The sequence below is a fragment of the Vombatus ursinus genome, unplaced genomic scaffold (assembly GCF_900497805.2).
Source record: "Vombatus ursinus unplaced genomic scaffold, bare-nosed wombat genome assembly UNPS02015175.1, whole genome shotgun sequence".
NCBI lineage: Eukaryota > Metazoa > Chordata > Mammalia > Diprotodontia > Vombatidae > Vombatus > Vombatus ursinus.
Genome location: NW_020954953.1, coordinates 24,204,152 through 24,227,474, shown reverse-complemented (window position 1 = coordinate 24,227,474; position 23,323 = coordinate 24,204,152). Strand labels below are relative to the sequence as shown.

Below are 23,323 nucleotides of genomic sequence, written 5' to 3'. Positions count from 1 at the left end.
TATTGATCAATCGACAAACATTTATTAATCACCTACTAGGTGCCAGGCACCCTGCTAGGAGGTGGAAATACAGAGGCCAAAAATGAAATAGTACCTCCCCTAATGGACTTTATATTCTATTTGGAGAAAAAATGTACATGTACAGAACTCAATACTATTGATCAAATGAGATAGTTGTAAAAGCGCTTAGCACACACAGTATCTGGCATGTAGTAGGCTCTATATTCATGTTTTAATTTTTTCGTCTTTCCTTTTCCTTCTGTTGTGATTGTTTTTGCCTTTTTATCCTTGGCACAGTGCCTAGCATGTTGTAGATTCTATGTACATGCTAATTCTCTTCCTCTTCTCTTTTCCCTTCCTTTCAGCTTCCCATTGTGATTTCTGTTTGCTTGCTTGTTTTACTTGTTTTCTTTCACTTTTTACATGTTTTACTTTTTACTTGTTTACTTTTGTTTGTTTACTTGCTTGTACCCTTATTACTTAACACAGTGCCTGAACAGAGTAAGCCTTTAATAAATGTTAGTTGACTGATTGTATACAGTAGGTGATTAATAGTAGTTGAACAAAAGAATTAACAGATTTTCTCATTCTATTGAGAGAGAATTAGGTTGTCCTGGAGGCATATTAGCTCTTCCAGGATATTAAGTTACTGTCTGGTAAATTAGTATTTCCCAGAGATTTTTTTTTCCAACTGTCGAGCTTAATCTGTGTTTTATTATTTCAGTTATTTTGCTATCCTTCACTGTACTTGTATTTACCATTTTATATTCTCCTGACTCTGAAAGTTTGCTCTTCATTGCCATTTCTTTTAGAGATAATTTAGGTTATTTTATTTTAAGATGTTTTTGCAGTAAATACTTCGAGAACAATTCTAGATCATTGTATACTCCTAGAGTCCTAGATAGAGTTCTTGAGCTGAAAGGGACCTTGAGGATGGTCTCCAGACCCCTTATTTTACAAGAGAGGAAAGTGAAGGTCAGAGTTGTTAGAGATGGACATATTCAAGGTCACACAGCTAGCGAACAGAGCGGGAATAAAAACCAAGTTCTCCCAGCTCCCAAACCAGGACAGGACAGTCCAAGCCAGTGCCCTTTCCAATGTAGAACACTGTCTCTACCTGTCTCCTTGAAAAACAGCCATGAAGTACAAAGGAAATTGAATTTCGAGTTTGCAGACCTGGCTTCAAATCCTGACTCTGTTATTGCTGCCTTTGTGACTTTGGTAAAGTCACTTACTGTCCTGGCTTCAGTTTCTTCATCAGTAAAAAGAACAGGTTTTAGTGGATGTCCTCTAAAGTTCCTTTCAGTGCTAAGATTTTTTACTTATGATGCTTAATTTCCTATTGGGAGGGAAAATAAACTGGCAGAGAGAAAATCCATGCGAGTGATTTCAATTCAGGCTTACCTTTTCCAACTGAACTTGTTCAGAACTGAGTCAAAAAAACCCTATAGGATCACATGATCCACTTAAGCCATATATAAAATGAACTTTTATGCTTATAATGGAAAAGCAGTGCAGTTATAACACCACAATGATTTTGAAATAAAAATAGTTTAAGGACAACCAAAGAAAATATGAAAATTCTACCACTAGATACCAACTGTATAATAAAATCATTGATGTACATATCTACATAAGAGACTCCCAACAAAATGTACCCCATTACCATGATACTTCCCAACGCCTCTCTATTTATTCCCTTTTTGTTCTGTCTTGAATAATTAGATCTTCCTTCTGTTTCTGAATTCTAACTCTTCACCACTTCTCAATCCTTTTTACCTACTCTGATTGTTGAAAATTCCTAAGAATCGCTTGAGATGACAGGAAGAAGCTACATGACTAAATTGTGTTGTTTTCTTTTCTTTTTTCTTTCTTTTTTTTTTGTGGCAATCAGGGTTAAGTGACTTGTCCAGGGTCACACAGCTAGTAAGTATCTGAGGCCGCATTTGAACTCAGGTCCTCCTAACTCCAAAGCCAGCGCTTTATCTACTGTGCCTCCTAGCTGCCCCTGTGTAACTGAATTGTGATAAAAATGAAAATCCCACACTGAAAATATATTTGGGGCTGTGTAATGGCAATATTAATTACAAACCCAAAAATTGACTTGTAATTTCCCCTGTATTTTTTTTTGAAAAAAGAAAGTAATGTCAACAACCTGATATTGTATTGAGAGCCATGTGATTTTTGTCATCTTATCTCTATAATGAGAAAAATATAATTGTCATGTGAAATTTTAAAATCACCTTTATTTTAGTATTAAATCAATAATTAGACAGCTGATTTACCCAGATCTTCACTTTCATAAAATACTTGTTGAGTTGCTTTCGGTTTTAAAAATCCTATTTAGCATCTAGTTATAAACAAATAAGACTAGAAGAGGTATAGGGAAATATATTACTTGGAGCTTGTGAGCTATCCAGGCCTGAGACTCCTAAACCAGTTGAAATGTGAGTGAGCTGATATGTTTATTATTGTGGTATGGTTGTGTTCATAATATTTTACAATTATAGCTGTATTAATAAAACTAAAGTGTCATTGGACACGTATTTCTTTGAAAATGTATTCTTGTAAACTTTTTAGATACCAGCTTCTAGTTATTTGAAGTATAGTTCATTCTGATGTACATAGATTCACAAATTCGTACCTCCATCTTTGTCATTGGCTACTTATGTAGTAATAGATGATAAGATAGATCCATAGATGATAGATAAATTAGATAGAATTATTTTATCATTTTATTAAGCATATACCATGTTCTAGGCATTATTCTAAGTGCTAGGAACCTAAAAAACACAATGCTTCTTACTTTCAAGAGAAGACAAAATATAAAGGAGAACCACAGTGGGTTGAAGCTACAAAGCATATTTGAGTAGGGGTCACACACCTGAGTATACTGACACTGTTGAGAGGGTGGAACAGTCCAGGAAGTGAGACCACTTACACTTAGTTGCTGTGTAATCTTGGGCAAGTTACTTTCAGGATCCTCATCTGTAAAATGGGTATAACAATAGCATCAACCTGGCAGAGTTCTCGTGAGGATAAAATGAGATAATATTTGTAAAGTGCTTTGCAAACCTAAAGCACTCTATGAATGCTATTATATATTATTATTATATTATTACTAAATATTGTTTTGCCTCTACCTTCTTCATTACTTCATTTCCATCATCTCATATTTCATTTTCTTCACATTTGTGATTTATCGTTTAGCAATAAATCAACCGACATTTATTAAACATTGGCTGTATGCTATTCAGTGTGCAAGGCTTTGATGAGACAAAGACAAAAAATAATCCCTTCCTTCAGAGAATTTACCATTATATAGTCTATATATTGGGGGAAGAATATGTACATATATCCATATAAACAAAGCAAATAAAAGATAATTTCCTGGGAGAAGCACTAGAGCTGGGGAGAGGAGGAAAGATTTCATCTAGGAAGTGACGTTTAAACTGAATTTTAATGAGAACTAGAGATTCTCAGAGGCAAAGGGTAAGAGGAAAGCCACTCTAGGCCTGGGGGGCATCCTATGCAAACCCTCTGAGAAAATACATGGAATATTATGTATGAGGAACATACCGAGTATATAAAGAAGAGCAATATGGTAATAATGCCTAGAAAGGTAGGCTGGAGTCAGGTTGTATAGGGCGTAAAATACCTAATTTGTATTTGACACTACAGAAAATCGGAAGCCACTTCACTTTACAGAGCAGGGGAGTGACATGTTCCTACCTGTGATTTGGGAACATCACTTTGGCTTCTGGAGGGTGGACTGAAGAGAATAAAGATAGAGGCAAATTATTGACAGGCCAATGGGGGTGGGGGGGGCTTTTGCCATAGTCTAGGCAGGAGATGATAGGGTTAAGCAACATGGTTCCCGTAGATACCACCGACAAATCTAAAGCAAGAGAAAAAAGGCAGTAAAAGAAAGGGATAAAGAAAATGAATAAGTAGAAGAAGAGAGAAAAAGAAGTAAAAGAGAGAAAATGAGAGGAAAAATTCTGAAAATGAGATGTTTCTACCAGAAATAGCCCCCCTTGGGGTAAAATTATTCTAAAACATCTTTTAAAAAAAAAAGAGATTCTCTGACTTCCCTTGATCATTTAGTACAATGTTTAAACAACCTTTTTATTAAAAAAAATGTTTCTTAATAGCTCTAGCTAGCCTCTGGCCCTGCTTTCTATTATTATAGTATATACTTCACTACTTTACCCCATTGCAGCGTTGGTCCTCAGTTCACAGACACAAAGTCTGTCACCAGGTTAATAGACAGACTCAAATCTTTCACAAGTCTGTCTGTCTGTCTCTCTTTCTCTGCCCCCCACCCCCATTCTCCCTTTCCCATCTCTGTGTCTGTCTTTCTCTTTTTTAATACACTTTTCCAGCTTAGTGGGATCTGCCCAGCATTGTATTCTAGGGGCATGACTTTTGACAACCCAGGGTCACTTCTGTGCCAGAGTGAGGGGTCAGAGGAGGATTTAAATAGAATGTTAAAGCATGCAAATGATCTAAATTTCTCTGTGATAAATATACTTACTGAAAAAAAAATTTCTTTGTCCTTAGAACTACTTAGATTTTTCTTTAGCTCTAAAGAATGAGATTTCTGCTTCTCTTGTCCAGTGTTTACAGTTAACAGTTACTTGATCATGCTGGAGGGATCAATCAGTGTGACTTTGTGCCTGTTGTTTTTGGGACTTGGAAGAATGCCACAAACTTTGTTGTAGCATTTGGAGCATTATCTGGGAGACTGTCTATATATTCTTGGCTCTCCATTGAACACGAAGGCTTAAGGCTTTGTACCAGTCCACCTTACAAAAAATAAGATACCTATGAGATTGTATTGTTATTGCGTAATGCTTACAACAACAGCGTGGATTCACCAATATAAGGTAAATGCAGAGATTTCGCAGGATTGTCTATGTTTTTAAACGATTGAAAAATAAGTAGTCCAACAGGTGCAGTTTTATTTCCCCTTCCAATTATGTGCTGTCTTGAATCTTTCTTCTTTAATTTGCTCTTTTAGATAAATAGCTCTTGTAGATAAATTTTATTGATCTATTTTCATTTGGCTGTCTGTGGACTTTGGACCATCTCTTTTATCTTTTCCTTCTTCTCAAGTTTATCTTTTTCTTTCCATTCTTTTCTCTTCATTTTCTTGCTCTTACTCACTTCCTCTCCTTTTCTTAGTTTTCTTCACTTCTTCCCCTAGAGGAGGGATGGGGAACTTGCGGCCTCGAGGCCACATGGGACCCTCTGGGCTCTTAAGTGCACCCCTATGAGGTTTGGATTCCATCAAAGGGCAGTGGCTTTGAGGCCGCAAGTCCCCCACCCCCGCACTAGAATATCATTATAGTTCCTGTATTTAATGTGTAGCCTGACACAGCACTAACATAAAGATAACAATGTCCAGGTTGGGCAAATTTTGCTTCTTGGATTTTTTTTTAAAGAAGACAAGGAAAAGCTATAAAGAATTTCAGGTCATTCTGTTTAAATGAAGGTTACTCTTTTATTGACTGGAAATCTGCCGGTGATTTGTCTTATTGTACTAGTTAAATAAAAATGTAGTTAGCAACCAGAAGAGAATGAAACAGTGAGAAACACTTTGGCAAGCAACTTGAATGCCCTGTTAAGGAAGATCCAAAAAAATCTCCTTGTAACTTGATTTTCTTTTTTAACTATGAAAAACTAATGGGATGGATCCTTATAGGGCTTGGAACTGGAAGGGATTGTATGAATTCATGGCTTTGTCCTGGCTGGGACAAAGTGGAGTGACATTCTTGTTGTTTAAAGAAATCTGATTTAATTCACCTTCCGGTGTTCCCCATGCCATTCCCACCTTACTTGTCCTCTTTCCCTTTCCTCCTCCCTACTCTACAGTTTTGCCGTGGCTCCCTGGGGGTAATGGATTCTTCTGGAATGAGACAACATTCCTTTCAACTATACCCCAGCCCAAACTTCCTATCACTCTGTCTTAGTGGACCAAAGTAGGAATGGAGCTAGGTTTGGGGAATTTGAAAGGGGAGGAGAGAGAGCAGGCTAGGTGTTATGGATGAGTTGTTGAGAGAGGAGTCGAAGGAGACCATTTTAGTTGTACCTGCCAATCATAAGCCCAGGATGATTCAGAAATAGTAATGCAAAGAAATGAATATCTGATATTCATTTCATCTGTAGATAAAACCATTTCATATTGGTACAAAAGCGTCTTAAAACTGAATAAAAAGTAGGCCATTTAATGCATAGCTAGGAAAACATCTGTGGGCCAACAGGCTCTGACATTCCATACAGTTTTTGATATCCCAAGGCAGATTTAAGTGATTGTATTTTCTCCCACTACCCATGGGGGAAAAAATTACTTTTTTTTAACAGGTAGTTATTCCTTCAGATATGTGGGCAGCAGTCATTTCAATTTCCTGTCCCTCCCCTTTATAATTATGGTAGTGCCATCTTGCATTATGACTATTATTCAACTGTGATGTTTGGCATTTTAAACCAGTTATTTAAATGGGCATAAAGAAGTAGCACAGAACCTTGAACATAGAAGGTGCATAAGAAATATTTGATGAATGAATGAGTGGATATTTGCATTTGAAATAAAATGAAAGGGTTTTTTTTTTCTCCCCTAGAATGAAGTCTTTTCTTAAGCATAAGATTGACAACAACAAGATTTAATGATTGCAAATCTGTGGCTCAGATTTCTTGCCATGGGGGTAATGGTTTCTGCTAGCAGGAACCAGCTGATCTCTGCTCAAAAAAAAATATTCTTTTTTTATATTGTAATCGTTTCTCTAAAATTTTCTCTTTTTTTCAGTAGAAATTAGTTTCTCTCTTGCCCCCAAATTCCTGATTTAGCTCTCATAAGGCTTTGTTTTGAAATGTATAAATAGCATGTATCCTTTATCTCTTATGTATATTACATCTTTGGTTAGAAAAGATAGAATTGCCCTGTGTAGAAAACAGCAAACCAAGGCAGTAATCTCTTTCCTCCCTTTATTCTCTCTTATGACATGGTTTCCAATCACAGGAAAGGACATATAAACAGAATTTATAGCGTTACTAGAGACTCCCTGGAATGAGTATGTATCATAAGTCTGTCTGTGTCTGTCTGTGTGCGTGTGTGTATGTATATAGATATATGTGTATGTATGTGTATATGTGTGTTTATGTATATATATACATTTGTGTGTGTATATATGTATATGTGTGTGTGAGTGTATATGTGTATATATATATATATAACTGTTGACTTTGCTTTGTAGTACTTTAAACGCTATTACCCAAATTTTCCGTGGATATCATAGATACTGAAAAAATGTCTCAGCTTTAAAAAGAATTGTATAAATGCCAGTTGATATTCAAAATAGATAGAGGTTCCAGGAAGAAAACTTTTGTTTTTGTCTTTGTTTTTATTGTTTCTCCTTGGCAGCTTGGTAGTACAGTGGGTAGAGCACAGGACTTGAAGTCAGGCATACTGGAATTTAAATCCTCCCCCAGACATTTACTAGATGTGCTATGATAGGCAAGTTATTTAACCTCTGTAAACCTCCGTTTCCTCATCTGTAAAAACAGGGATAATAATACTGTCTATCTCACAGGGTCATTTTGATCCAATGACATAACTCATGTAAAGTGTTTTGCAATCCTTTAAGCACTATACAAATGCTTTCTATTTTATTTTTTCCCTAAGAGATGTTCTAGATAGTTTAATAAGTTATATACAGCTCTAATATCTGTTATTCCACTTTGTAAATTCCCAGCGAATCTCAAAATAGAACATAGATTTTATTTTTGTAAAAGTCAGTTCTTAAGAAGGTACTTCTTAATTTAGGACTAAAATAGAGCTATTTTCAGCCCTGAGTAAATCCCAGTTACTTGAAAGAATGAGAAATTCATTCTTTTCCAAAAGAAATGAACTTTGAGAAAGCACAATCCAACATGAAAAAATATGTACTTATGAAACAAGATGGTATATTAGTGTTCTAAAATCAGAATTGAAAAAAAACCCAGTGATAGCCAGAATTATATTGCTCAGAGGGTCCAGAACTTAACTGCCCATTTGCTTTTGTCCAGTTGTCAGTAATAGCTGAAAGAGCTACGTTGTAGTATCATACTTGACCACTAGGTGCCGCTGAGGTTGGAAGGTACTTTAGATCATTAGACTCAGAGCTGAAAGGAACTTTCAGAACCATCTGACTCAACCTCCTTATTTTACAAATGAGGTACTAAAATCCACAGGAGTTGAGGGATTTGTCCAAGGTCACACTAGAGTGTCTGCAACTTTGAAAAGAGGTCATCTTGAGTTCAAGTCTTCCCTTGTATACACTAAGAGACACTAGCTCACAGTGGGAGTAATTTGCCCACAGTCACATGGACAGCCAATGGCAGATCTAAGACCAGAACCTAAATGAGGTTTCTTAACTCCCAGTTCATTGTTCATTTTACTCAACCATAATGCCTCCTATGTGCTCTCACTTGAAAATCATTTCATTTCAAAGCTTCAGGCTGTATGAACTTGTGATTTCTACCTTATCAATTCTGCAAGTTCAATATTATGAAGTTACATATGCAAGATGGAGGCAGCATGTAACAATAAAAGGGGAAAGGGCCTACTTGTACAAAAATTTTTATAACAGCTCTTTTTGTGGTAGCTAAGAGTTGAAAATCAAGGGGATGCCCATCGATTGGGGAATGGCTGAACAAGTTGTGGTATATGATTGTGATGGAATATTATTGGGCTATAAGAAATGACAAGCAGGATGATTTCAGAAAAACCCAAACAGACTTGCATGAACTGATGTAAAGTGTAGTAAGCAGAACCAGGAGAATGTTATACATAATAACAGCAATGTTGTACAATGAAGAACTGTGAATCACTTAGCTTTTCTCAGCAAAACAATGATCCAACATAATCCCAAAGTACTATTGGTGAAAAATGCTATCCATCTCCAGAGGAAGAACTGATGTCTGACTACAGACTGAAGCATACTACTTTTCACTTTTTCTTTCTTCCTTCCTTCCTCCCTTCCTTTCTTTCTTTCTTTTTGTTCAAATCTTCTTGTACATAATGAGTAATATGGAAATGTTTTACATGATTACACTTTTGTAATCTATGTCAGCTTGCAGGATCACAGGAAGGGAAGAAGGGATAGAATTTGGAACTTTAAAAAAAAGTTAAACATAGTTTTAACATGTAATTGGGGAAAAATAATTTTTTTGAATTATGTATACTTAATGGGAGCAGCATATTACAATGGAATCATAGGATCTGGGTGCCAGTCCTGCCTGTGGCAAGAGGAATATCTACCATAGTTCCCTGCCACGTGGTCTGATCTCATGAATATCCTTAAAATGTATTGAAATCACTCTCAAGACTTAATTGGTTCTGGGCACTAAGGCTCTGGCTATTAACATCCTTTCCCCATTGCCTGAGCACAAATAGCAGGAAGGACTGCCAGACTGTCTTTGATGCTTAGCTATTAGACCTCCATAGGCAAAACAGCCAAGTGAGCTATGTTCAGTGGAATCATTGGCCTCACTGCTTATCTTTGTTGAATATCCTTCCCCTGCTTTAGTTAAATAGATCTCCTTTTGTTAACTACTGAATTTCCTTTGAGTGTCTTGTATAGTTCAAATGTTGGACCTAAACTAACAAAGGACTTGTCTAGATTAGGCTCAGCCCAGAGCACTGCTTCAACACTACTTTTCTAATTTTGGTCAAGGCACTTGACTGTCCTACATCTTGGTTTCCTCATTTATAAAATGAGGGTTGGATTAGATGACCTCTCAGGTTCCTTTCAGCTCTAAATCTATGATTCTAAGTATGATCTGGACCACTGCTGGCTTTCATGAATATTCTAAGTGATAACTTGATCTAGAATAGACTAAACCTGAACTTTAATTAGAATTCAGTTTTGCATGGTAGGTTCTTGTATTTATACTGATGAGCTTTTCTTAAATCAATTTCTAGAACCATTGTTTTTATTTTTAATTTTTTATCAGGCTAAAAATTTTAAACTAACTGGGTGGAAGACATGAAGAATAGTATCTAATTATAATTAGGGACTAAAATAAATGGTTTTTAAAAAACTAGTTGTATAGTGTGGCTTGGGTCAACATTCAAAGTTCTGATATATGTTTAGGTATCTTTTTTTTTTTAAGACTAGCTGAAAAAACCAACAAGAGGAATTTCTCTTTTGATTAAACCTTTGAGTAGAAAATTTTTTCTTATTACTCTTAAGTTAAAAATAGCATTAGAATACTCAATGGAATGGTTTTGTTTTGTCTTTTCAATTTGAAACAAGCACCATTTTGTTTAAAATTTGACAAATATGGAACATCCTAAGCCCCTGATTCTGAGACATTATCTGTTGCACTAATATAGGAGAGCCTTAATTTGTAGTAAGATACTGGCAGCAGTCTTTGAAACACATACATATCAATGGAAATGAAGGTATTGATCTAGTTTATTCTCATATCTCCCCCCCTTTAGAGCTTTTAAACACAGACATCTATGCATCAGGCTAAGTGTTTCTACTTTTTTTTTTTCCACCCATGCTACTGAAGTCAGACAGGATTCTTTGTTTCTGCATTCCATCTAAATTACATGAGAATAGGATTTATGCATGTTATAAATCCCATCAGAATAAAGCCTTTAAGTGGTAACCAATTTTGTAGTATGTAAGTATCATTGATTTGTTAATCTGAAGGCTTTTTTTTTTTTTAATAAACTGATTTGGATTAGTGAGTTCTCATAGCTTGGCAAGAAGGTACTTGAATACTAGAAAATGTAGTGACTACAGCACTGGAAATTAACCTCTCAGGCCCCTAGCTATAAATCCAGCTCATGGCCTTTAAAAAGAAATGACCAACTCCTCACATAGAATTTGCTCTGGTGTATGAGTGTGTGCCGTGAGATGCACTCTACTGGTTGTGTTGTACTAGCTAAGTGTTGCCTAGAAGGATTTTGAACTGGATTCTCAAGGTGAGAAGGAAAGTAACTCATGGACATTTGAATGGATTTGACATTCCAGTTACCCTTTGTTCTACTGACATAAAATGGTTTCTTGGTTTTATGTGTGCACTGGTAGGTTTTTATTATAAAAGTCTAATTGGAAAAATATTCTCCTTTGCTGAAGAATTTCTTTTTTAGGAAGGTACTTTGAATAAAGACTAGAAGGCCGTGTTGCTCAATCACAGAAAAAGAAAAAAATGGATCTCAAATACTAAGATGAGAGGAAAATAAAAGTAATTGAGCCTAGCCTTTGTCCTAGAATTTTTCAGAAAATGCCCTTTTAAAACTAATGCTGAAAATGACAACATAAAATAAAAATTCAGAGCTAATTGCATTTATAAATACAAGTAAACCATGCAGATTGATAGAGGAGAAGCTAAATATGATTTTAATCAGAGAAAAGAAAATCAACTTTCCATCCCTATGATAAGTGTAGGAAACCTCCATTTCCATATAACATTCTAACAGAAATGGAGCACATCAAGGAGGCATATGTCAGAGAATCTACAAGCATCTATTAAGCCTTTACTATAAACCAGGCCCTTTTCAAAGAATCAGTTAAAGGATGTGACCCTTAGAACTCTACTCCCATGGAATATATGATAGTGAGAGTGGAATGGGCAGCACATCTCAAAAGTCATCATTGTCGCATTTCAGTCTCAAGGACTGGTTCAGATGTTACCAGTTAGGTTGGCTACTATTCTGCAGACATCCGATGTCAGGATAAGGGCAGACTTACAAACAGGCAGAGTACAATAGATGGCTACCTGGGATTTCAGGGACCTGAAGCAAGGACCTTTACCATCCATATACCTTCCCCCTCCACCTATCATTCACCTACCCAGTCCCCTGTCAATGTCTACATTAAAATCTTCATTAAAGATTGATCTTTTTAAGTGTTCAAGGATGTTTAGTCCCCCAAAATGCAAAGTTTATTAAATATATTTTTATTGATATCAACATCAGCTTCAATTTCAACTATATCCCTTCTCACCTCCAACTCTCCCGAAGAGCCATCTCTTGTAACAAAGAGTAAAAAAAGATAAGAGAAAAAAGCAGTTCAATAAAACCAACATGTCAACTGAGTCTGAGAGGACGTGGACTGTTCTACCCCTGTAGTCCCATATATTTACAAAGAAGGAGATGTATTTTCCTCTCTAACTTAGATGAGGTTGGATCATTATAATTCCACAGCATCTAGTTTCACTTTTGTGGTTATTGTTCTTTTCACTTTTATTGTTTTATTGTAGTCACTGTATATGTTGTTTTCTTGATTCTTTTTATTTTACTTAAAGTCATTTCATGGGCAGCCAGGTGGCGTCATAGTGCGCAGAGGGCTGGACCTGGCATCGGGAAGACTCACCTTCCTGAGTTGAAATCTGGCCTCAGACACTTACTAGCTGGGTGACCCTAGGAAAGTCACTTCACCCTGTTTGCCTCAGTTTCCTCATCTATAAAATGAACTGGAGAAGGAAATGGCAAACCACTCCAGTATCTTTGCCAAGAAAACCCCAAGTGGGGTCATGAAGAGTCAGACACAACTGAAAACAACTGAACAACAACAATAAATCAGTTCATGCTTCTCTGAATTTTTCATATCTATTGTATGTTATGTCACAGTAGTATTCCATTATATCCATCTACTAACATTTACCTAATTATTTCCCAACACATGAGCATCTACTTCGGTTCCAGTCCTTTGATACCACAAAAAGTGCTGCTATAAATACTTAAGTGGTGATGGGATTTTAATTCAATCGGATCTCTAAGTCAATGGGTGTAGATATTTGAATCACTTTTTTAAGCGTAACTCCAAATTGCTTTCCAGAATGGTTGGACCAATATCAGAGTATATTGATATAGAGTGTGTAGATATGCCCATCTTATTACAATCCTTTCCATATTGACTAATCCCATGTTTGACCATCTCTGTCAATTACAAAGTTCATTCTTAATGGGCATTAATTGATAGCTGGCTGAAAGCAAGGACTTAGGAATGGAACACAGAATATAGATATGGAGAGTAGAACTTACACAATTGAGTAGATTTTAAAATGTCAATTAACATGTATAGTATCGATATCATTTTTAAAAATCACTAGTACATTCATTAGAACTGGGGCAGGAGGTGGACAGGAAGAGGAGTTACAAGAATATTTTCTGCAGAAAGTAAATCATGTAGCTTCAGTATATTTTTCTGGGTTCTGTGGTTTGTTTGCTTTAATTTCATGCTTTTTAAAGAAAGTATGATTATAAAAAAACTGTTTCTTTGTATCTAATCTGCTGTATTTGAAGTCATAATCATCTATTCTGACTTCATTGTGATTGTTTCTAAAGCAAAAAATGCTCAGTAATCAATCACAAAATATTATTTTAATGAGGCACTGTGATTTTTTTTTTTCACAAGCCTGTTAGTGTTCAATATAGATTGTTGCTCTGTTGTTTTTCGGTCATATCCAACTCTTTGTGATCCTTGGAGTGATTTGCCATTCCCTTCTCCAGTTCATTTTACAGATGAAGAAACTGAGACAAACTGGGTTAAATGACTTGCCCAGGGTCACACAGCTAGTAAGTGTCTGAACCCAGATTTGAACTCAGGAAGATGAGTCTTCCTGACTTCAGGCCTGGCACTCTATCCACTGAGCCACCTAGCTGTCCACAATATAAATGGGAAACACAAAAATATGTGCAAATGTATACTGTATGCACGCAAATGCCATTAAATTTCTTCTCTAGACTAGTTTATAATGTTCTCAGTGAGATTTAACTAGGTATCTCTTGGTAGTCATATTCACCTGGAAATATGTTGTTCTTCACTGGGACTCAAGGGGCTTCCTTCCAAACCCCAATACTGAAATGTAAATGGACTGGCCATAATCAGGAAAGCTAAATAATCAGCTTTTTTTCCAGTAATATTTTAAGCACTCTGCAGAAAAGTCATCTGATGCCAAAGAATTCTCTTTATTTCTTCCCCAAATAACAAATTGGGTTTCATAAAAATGGATAGGCCATCGTTGACATTCATTGACAGATCCGAAGCATTCGTTCTTCATGAAATAACTCTGCATTGCTAATAAAGCGATCCCAACCGCCAAGCTTGTGCAGCTTAATTTGTTTCCATGGAGTGATATTGTAATTCTGACATGCTGAAAAATTGCTGCACAGAGACTCGTCCTGCATTTGTTGCTGAGTGCATCTCTGATACAACATTTGTTATTACAGTGCTTGAGGTGTCTTCTGAGGAGTAATATTCTAAATGAAACTGGGTGGATTATTCCCTTAGTGGGGAATGGAATTTTGCAACCAATTTTAAGCTTATCTCAAATCTGTTTAACTGGCTATTCATAGATGGCAAGTGTTCCATTAGACAGTGCGGCCACTCTATCACAATAAAATCAAGACTACTTTAGATTTTCTACTTTTCAGGGTGGTCAGTATATGTAGGATAGTTTGCAAGTTTTCCTTCTACCGAGGGACCCTTCAGTTTTGCTTGACTTTCCCGCCTCCCCCTTGGACACATCAGGATTTTAGGAGCAGAATCATTACAATGCTAGATTAACATATTTTATAAAAGAGACTTATTCCTGACCCTCCCCCCCACAAAAAAAACCAACCTGATTCTTTTTCTTCTATATTGAGCATCATTCACCCCCACCAGATTGTACAAGGAGAGTGGGTGGTGGTATTGGAGTTGCCAGTTAAATGTGGAAAGGCTGGAATGTGAAGTCCTATTAGATTGGGCACTGGAAGGACAGTTTGTATTGAACACAGACATTTTTCATAATTATGTTGCCTGCAGGGTTACCACCTGTCCTAATTTGATCTGATTAAGGTGAAATGCAAAACTGTCCTCATTTCTCACAGAGTGGAGGAGTGCCAGGTTTCATCCCAGAGAGAAATAAGACATGAATACATAGAACTAATGAGAGGGAAAGGGAAAATATAGTACTGCCAATAATCAGTAGTAATACATTGCCTCGTCTGTGTGTATAGATGAATATATGGATTTCCATATACATAATATGCACAAATATGTATGTTTTTATGTGGACTGATTGGGTCTCTGATTTCATTGTTATAAGCAACTCCTCCTGCCTAAACTGCATCTACTAATGCAAATCAGCATTTGCTCTGTAATTTAGGAGACCTAGAAAGTTGCCCTGGGCACTGAGATATTAAGTGATTTGACCAGGGTGACATAGCCAGTGTGATAGAGGCAAGACAAACCCACTCAGACCTTCTGACTAAGATGTGCCCTCCATCCACTACACATTTTGCTTCATGTGTATGCATGTGTGTGCGCGCGTATGTGTGTATATGGGTGTGTGGTACAGATTATTTGTAAAGGTGCAAAGCACTCAAAAAAAAATCACTTCAGTTGCAAATACTACAGAAATAATCACCTGCCATCAGCTCTTCTGACAAAAAAGCAAATCATGCTTACTTGTCTAGATTTCCCTATGCTTTCTCTGAGGCATCTTTTCTTTCTTTAGGTTTTTTTTTTTTAGTTTCTTTTTTTTTTTCTTTTTTTTTTGGCTGAATGGACTTTCAGTCCACAGTCTTCTATTTTCAGAGTTGCATAGGCTTTGGGGGCTTACCAGTTAAGCTCTTTACACAGCAGTCTAAATATATAACTCGTCTTTGCATGAAAGACTTCAACTGTATGCAGAAATGCTATAGAAATTCAAGTCACTACATATGATTTTATACAGTATATGCTCGTAATTCAGGGTGACATGCAGTTGATGAGAAAAAAATAGTCTAATATATTCCTGGGTCGCTGTATAGGTGGAGAAGTGGTTAAAGTGTGAGGCTTGGAATTAGAAAGACCTAACCCTAGCTAAGTGACCCTGGGCAAGTCACTTCACTTCTGTTTTCCTCACATGTAAAATGGTGATAATTACACCTCCTTCACAGGGTTATTGTGAGGACCCAATGAAGTAGAATATGTAAAGTGCTTTGCAAACCTTAAAGGGCTATATAAATGTTAGCTATAATTATTGTTGTTCAGTCGTTTCAGTCATGTCCAAATCTTTGTGACCTTTGGGGGATTTTTTTGGCAAAGATATTGTAGTGGTGTGCCATTTGCTGCTCCAGCTCATTTTACAGAGGAGGAAACTGAGGCAAAAAAGGTTAAGTGACTTGCCCATTTTCACATAGTAAGTGTCTGAGGCTGGATTTGAATTCAGGTCTTCCTGACTCCAAGCCTGGCACACTAAGCCACCTAGCTGCCTTTAGCATAATTATCAAACACTAAAAAAGTAACTTGTATGATTGTACTTTTTATTTACTTTGGTATATTTTCATATTTTAGAGCTCTTTTAGAATTAACCTTTCCCATATGAAGTATATTATCTATTTAGATAGAACATTAGTAATCATAATAATCACTGTTCCAAGCACTATCCCATTTTGAATATCTTAGCCAGAAGCCTAGGTTTGTACAATAGTATGTATGTATTTTCACAGTGCAGTTACCACATTATAGACTGTATATGCCTACTGCACTGAATGAATCTATCAATACTATGAAAAAGATTGGGTGGGAGTCCAATTTTTAAAACTGATGATCAAAGATCATCACAGGTGATTTCTATGGTTTGATTTAACTCACTCGAATCTCTACAACAGAGTTTTGTTAACCAGATTGGGCAACATATATACATATGTATACATACACATATTTAATATATTGTATAAGCATATATAGTCATATATGAGCATATATATGAGTATATATTAGAATATATAGAGATAAACAGTTATGTTTATAATTAAATAACATAAAATACATATTTTACACACACACGTAGTGTCTTTATTCTACCTGCTTTGTTCATCAATTGGAAAGTGATAATCCTCATGTGAGGCCTCTCAGCATCATATACATTAAATTATTTTATAGTAATTATGGTCTTGCACAACCTTTGTTCAGTAAAGATAGATGTTCTTAAAAAATTAATATCTCTAGTCCTAAGAAGTTTCTATCACAGGCTTCAAGCCCCTTACTTGTCTCTTGTAGTGTCTAAAAAGAACAAATTATTATTAAATATTAGAAACTGAATGAAGATGGAAATTCTAGAGAATAGAATTACCACTGGCAATCTTGCCTACTTTCCACTTGGGTAAAATTCATTTAGATTAAGTAATGCTGTGCAAAAATAATCACTTAACAATAGTGTGCAGAGCACTGAACCAGCGTCTTTGGGGAAATTACAGAGGAATTAGAAGAGGACACCTTTGCCTCTCTTCAGGAATTTAAGATAGAGGCTATTTTTTCTTCAGGAGAAGGGAACATGGGAACAAATAAATACAAATGACAATTCTTTGATCATATGTACAACTAAACACAACCATTTAAATTCAGCAAACATCTCTTAAATGCCTGCTATGTATAAGGTAAGGCACACTAAGGTGTTTAGGGTAAATCGTTGGATTTAGAGTCAGGAAGACTGAAATTCAGGGCCAGCTTCAGATACAGACTGGCTGTGTGACCCTAGACAAGTCATCTCACCTCTTATTTCCCAATGCAACTTTCAGTACTCTAGCTTGCAGAACAATTGCTGATTGGCATTGGTTGAGGAAATTGCCTCACAAGGGAGATCTCTATATCATTGAAATGACAGGTCTGGAAAGAAATTAAAAATAAGCAATAAATACAAATGAGTGCCTATTTTCAAGGAGTTAACATTCCATGGCAACCATAAAAGAAGTATTGCTAAGTATTCAATGAAGTAGGAAAAAGAATGAGGAGCATTTATTTGTTCAAGAAATATTTATTAAGAACCTATGTATGTCTTGAGGAAGACATTAAGAAGATACAAATCAAAGTGAGTCACAGGCCTCACCTTTCTAATGCAGTAACAATTGATTTATTGGTGTAATTGGAATGACTAGACAAAGGTAGAATTAGTCTTAGAAAGATTCTAAAGATACTAGTCTTGGACTGAGTTTGTAGATGATAATTACCCATTTCTAGTTATGCTATTAGAAGGAATAATACAGCTAGAAAGTATCTAGGAAACATCATTAAAGAATAAGTAACTTGGAACCAACCTCTCTCCTGACCTCCAGTTTTACATCTTCAGCTGATTATTGGACATCTCAAAGTAGATGTCCCATAAATATCTTATACCAAACATGCCCCATCTGAATTCATTATCTTCTCACCCCCCACAAAAAAACTTACCCCATTATTCTTGGGGGCACAACTATCCTAGTTACATAGACTCAAAACCTAATTGTCATTCTTGAATCCTAACCCTCTCTCTTTCCCCACCCATATCCAGTCATTTGCTAAGTCCTGTCAAATTATGTCTTTCTTGTATTTAGTACCCTCCTCTCTTCTGACCCTGCCATCAACCTGGTGCAGGCCCTCATCACCTCATGCTTATACCATTACAATAGCCCACTCCTTGATCTCCCTACCACAAGCAGCAGTCCATCCCTCCACCTGCCAAAGTAATATTCTTAAAGCATATGTCTGACCTAATTCAGTCATCCCCTGTGACTCCTATTGTCTCCAGGGTCTATTTGGCTTTTAAAGCCCTTATTAGCCTAACCTGTTCCTACCTTTCCCCCTCCTCTGACACCTTACACCACCTCCTCTTCTACTTACTTAGTGATTTAGTGACACTGGCTTCTTGCTGTTCCTTCCACAAGATCTCCAGACTCCAGACATTTTCACCAGCTATGCCTGAAACTCTCTCTGTCCTCATCCCTGCCTCCTGTCTCAGCTAAAGTTCCACCTTCTGCAAGAAGTTTTTCCCAGACCTCCTTAATCTTTGTGCTTTGCTTTTGAGATTATTTCCAATTTATCCTAATATATCTAGTTTATATTTGCATAATGCAGTGCCTGCTACATATTAAAAAAAATAAATGCTTGTTTATTCTTACATTGATTACTGATTGATTTAAATTGAAAAAGAAGCTAGGTGCCAGAGATAGTAACTACAACATAGGAAAAACATTCCAGATGCCCAGAAATTCATAGGAGACATATCCAAGGAAGAAGCAAGCAATAAAATCCATGATCACAAATACCTATACGAAAATTCTTCAAGTCTGGGCAGCAAGCAAATTGAATTACAGATCCTACAAGGAAGTGAATTTGGCCACTGAGGCACCTGTATCCCTGAGACTTTGTTGCATGGGACCCATTACCTCTTATTCAAAAATGAATATTCAAGGCAAAGGGAAGAAGGGAAGGAGAATCATATATTTAAAAAGTTATACTGATGTGAGCAAATCCCAGAAAAAGAAATAGGGAATGTGGTGAAAAGGATATGAGTGAAGATGAGTGGAGGCTGAAAAAGAACTGATATTTTCATAGGGAAATACTAATCTTTACATGGAGATTAAAAAAAAAAGAATTAAAGTCTTAGGAAACAAATCACAAGCCTGGCACAAAGAAATATTCTAATAATGGTGGGAGACTTTAATTATCTGGTCATCAGCTAGAGTGCTTTCTCTTTACCCAAGGCAAAGTAGTTAATAATCTCTTGATGTGCCTGAATGATCATTTCATTCTTTAAAAGATGGAAGAACCTGTAAGGGGATATTCTTTTGTGGATGTGATTCTTACCAACTAGGTGGAACTAGGTGGAAATGATAGGAACCATGGAGGGAAATAACCAATCTATCTTGGAATATGTGATAGAAAAGAAGAGGAGAGCTGAACATAGTCTGACAGGCACCCATCCGAGGTTTTAGAAGAGCAGATTTCGGAGAGCTCAGAGAAAGTCTAGGTGAAAACAATAACTTAAACTTCTATAGGATAAATATTGTCAGGAGGAATATGAAGTTCTCAAGAATGAAATTCTGGAAACACACAGAGAAACAATTTTGATCAAGAGGAAAATAGAGGCTTTCCTAAAAATGGTAATAGGGATATACATGAAATTCAGAAAACTACTTCCGATTTTAAAAATGTATGTCTGCAAGCAAGGATAGGTAACAGAGAACACATATAAAACATTGGCCTAGTCTGACAGAAATAGTGTAGTTGTACTAAAGACCCTAATGAATAGAGGCTAGCCAGAAAAGCTGAGGACAACAAAAAGATTTTTAAGCTTTCCTTTGGGAAAAGGGAAAAGAAAAAAAAGGACAAGACCATCCCCGAGAGGGAATAGGACAATGACAACAGAAAAAGAAAAAACAGAGCTGTAGAATTCTTCTGTTTTGTTTTGTTTCTCTGACAAAAAAAAATGATCTTTGGACAGAAAAAGACAAAATGACCAATTGGAAATGCTACCCAAGAAAGTAGACAGATCATAAGAAAGCACCTAGTTGCCCAAGATGAGTTCAAATGACCAGATCCAGTTGAATATCATCCTAAAAAACTTAAAGAATTGGTAGATGTGAATGCTAAGTCACTGTTAGGGATCTTAGAAAAATCATGGTAGAAAGGAAAAGTTAACACAGTTAACCCTGGTGCAGGGTTTTCAAGAAGAAGAAGAAAATGGAATCTTCACACTATTACTTATAAAATTCTAGAATATATTATTCTTTAATAATAAATTTATTCATAATAGTTATAATATTATAAATTCATAGTAATTTATATAAGTTCATAATAGTTCTTGTTCTAAACATTTTATAAAGCCCTGCCTTCTCTGACTTTAAAACTAATGATACTTGTCATCATAAGGATCAAGAGGAGGGATCATAGTAAAAGATGGCCTGAATATAATGTGACTCCAAAATATAAGGATAGTTAATGAAAATCTAGAGGACAAAATGATGATCTCAGAGTGCCAATATAGCTTCATAGGCATAGTCATGCTTGGGTGTGTACTTACTGATTTTATTGACAAAGTTACTAGACTGGTTTAAAAAAAAAGGGAATTCTGTACTTATATTTTATAGTATCCAAATTTTAACAGAACATTTGACAAAGTCTCTCATGTTATTTTTGTGGTAAAGATGGAAAGCTGTGGTCTAGGATAGTGCGGTTAGATAAATTCAAAACTAGTTTAAGGGCCAGACACAAAGAGCTGTTGTACATAATTTGATGAAATGGCCACGTCTTATTGATTCCATCTCTTCGACATCTGTTCTGCCTCTCGCCTTCTAGCTACTCATGCAACAACCACCCTGGTTCAGGCCCTTATCCTTACTCATCTGGAACACTGCAGAAACGTCCTAGTTGGTTTCCTTTCATCTAGTCTCTCTGCTCTAGGGTCCTATCTCCACATAGCTGCCTAATTGATATTCATGAAACACATATCAAACCATGTAATTCCCCAGCTCAAGAAACTTCAGTGTCTCCCCATTTCCCTTAGGATAAAATACAACCTCCTGTATTTGGCATTTGAAGCCTTTCATGATTTTGCTTCAGTCTTATCTTGACGAGTCAGTTACACTTTACTTCTCCTCATGCCCTCTCTGCTTCAGCCAAACTGAACTACCTGCTGTTCCCTATTCAAAACATTCCATTTTCTGCCTCCATACTTTTGTACTGGTTGTCCTGGAATGACTTCCCTCCTCATCTTTACCTTTTGGAGCACCTCACTCCCTTCAAGCCTCAGCTTGTGCCTCTTCTTTCAAATAATCCCTTTCCATTCCTTCCAATTGTTGGGGCCACTTCCCCAGACAGCATGTGTTTATTTTGTATCTAACTTGCAATGACTTCTCTGTAAGCATATACCCCACAAGTAAAATGTAAGTTCTTTGAAGGAACTGACTCACTTTTTTATTTGGATGCCCGGTGCCTAGCAACTAGCGAGCATTTAATAAATCCCTGTTGATTAATTGATTGACTGAAACCTGTTCCTGACACTAGAACATAGCAGCACCTCCATCTTTCCACATGCTTTTTTCAAAACTCTCAAAAGATGCCAACCTAGTAAACAACCTTTAATTACTCTTTCTCATAACACACCACAGTGACTATTATCATCCTTCCTCATCATTCTCTGTCCTTCCCCATTGATAAAAATATCCTTTGTGGCAAGGTGGATTAAGTGCTGGACCTGGAATCAGGAAAACCAGAGTTCAAATCCCAACTCAGACACTTACCAGCTGTATGAGCCTGGGCAAGTTGTTTAACTTCTGTTTGCCTCAGTTTCTTCAACTGTCAAATGGGGTGATAATGGCCCCTACCTTACAGAGTTGTGAGGATCAAATAAGATAATAATGGTAAAGGGTCTAGCATAGTGCCTGGCATAGAAGAGGTGCTTAATAAATCCTTGTTCCCTTCCCCTCCTAAAAAAATGACTTGCAATGATCTGTTCAGCTGCCAAGCTATTATATAATGGGATTCTGAAATCCTTCAAACTCACTACTTAATTAGGATGGTTCCTTGGGCAGCAAACTTGATCCATTACCTGAACCTCGTAAAGTCTTTCCAGCTTATAGAACCTATGAGAAATTATACTTTGGCATTATCCTTTAAAAACTGAGGGTCACCCCAACACTACAATGAGTCATGGGAGTAGGACTTGATGGAAGAATTAACCCCTGAGTTCATAATAGCTCCTGTTCTGAACATTTCCTAAGGCCCTGCCTTCTCTGACTTTAAAACTAATGATATTTGTCATTATAAGAATCAAGAAGAAGGATCATCATGAAAGATGGCCTGAATATTTTGTTTAGTTGATTAATATGACTCCAGAATGCACACTGAAAGAAAACCAATCATTAGCCATGCGGAGGCAGCATGGGAGTGGAGATCAGATCTGTGAACAACAAAACTTTCTCATATTGACATACTATCAGTGTCCAGGCAGGATTCATTTGCTCTTCACTAGACTCCCTCTGCTCTCTTGGCAGTTACAATGCAAACAAATGAACTAGTTGAGCAAAATACAGTTCTCAATATATTTTTTTGCAATGTTATAATGCATGTGAATAAAGCATAGCCTTTTTCAGTTTCTGTCAAATGAACACATTCCTGAAGAACCTGAAAGAATACACAGAACAAATCATCTCTCTCAAGAATTGAGATTTCAAAAGTTCCCTGACAGAGCTTTATTATTAGTCTCTGTAAAAATTCCCTCAGGACCAAAATTTACCACAGGGTAGTTTGACATGAGCTAGAGAACATTCCCTTATTTTTCTCCAGTAGATTTAATCACATCTTAGCTGAGCTTATTATGAAATATCATAAACCTTCAAAATCCAGGTTTCACTTCATCTTAGACACGTATATTTTTACCTCTTTATTCCCATAAATTTTTGATGAGAAAAATGTGAGGTTTTGATTCAATACTATATAAAATAATTTATACATACAGAGAATTTCACATACTTGGTTTCAAATACCAGATCTTTCTCATGCTTTAGAACTGTGATTCTCAACTTTTTTTAATACCT

At 36.4% G+C, this 23,323-nt stretch overlaps 1 protein-coding gene across 1 annotated transcript in view; it reads left to right on the top strand.

The window, feature by feature from the left end:
* Nucleotides 1–23,323, top strand: part of LOC114031408 (E3 ubiquitin-protein ligase parkin-like) — a 1,837,436-nt gene that overhangs the window by 1,451,933 nt on the left and 362,180 nt on the right. The window lies entirely within an intron of this gene.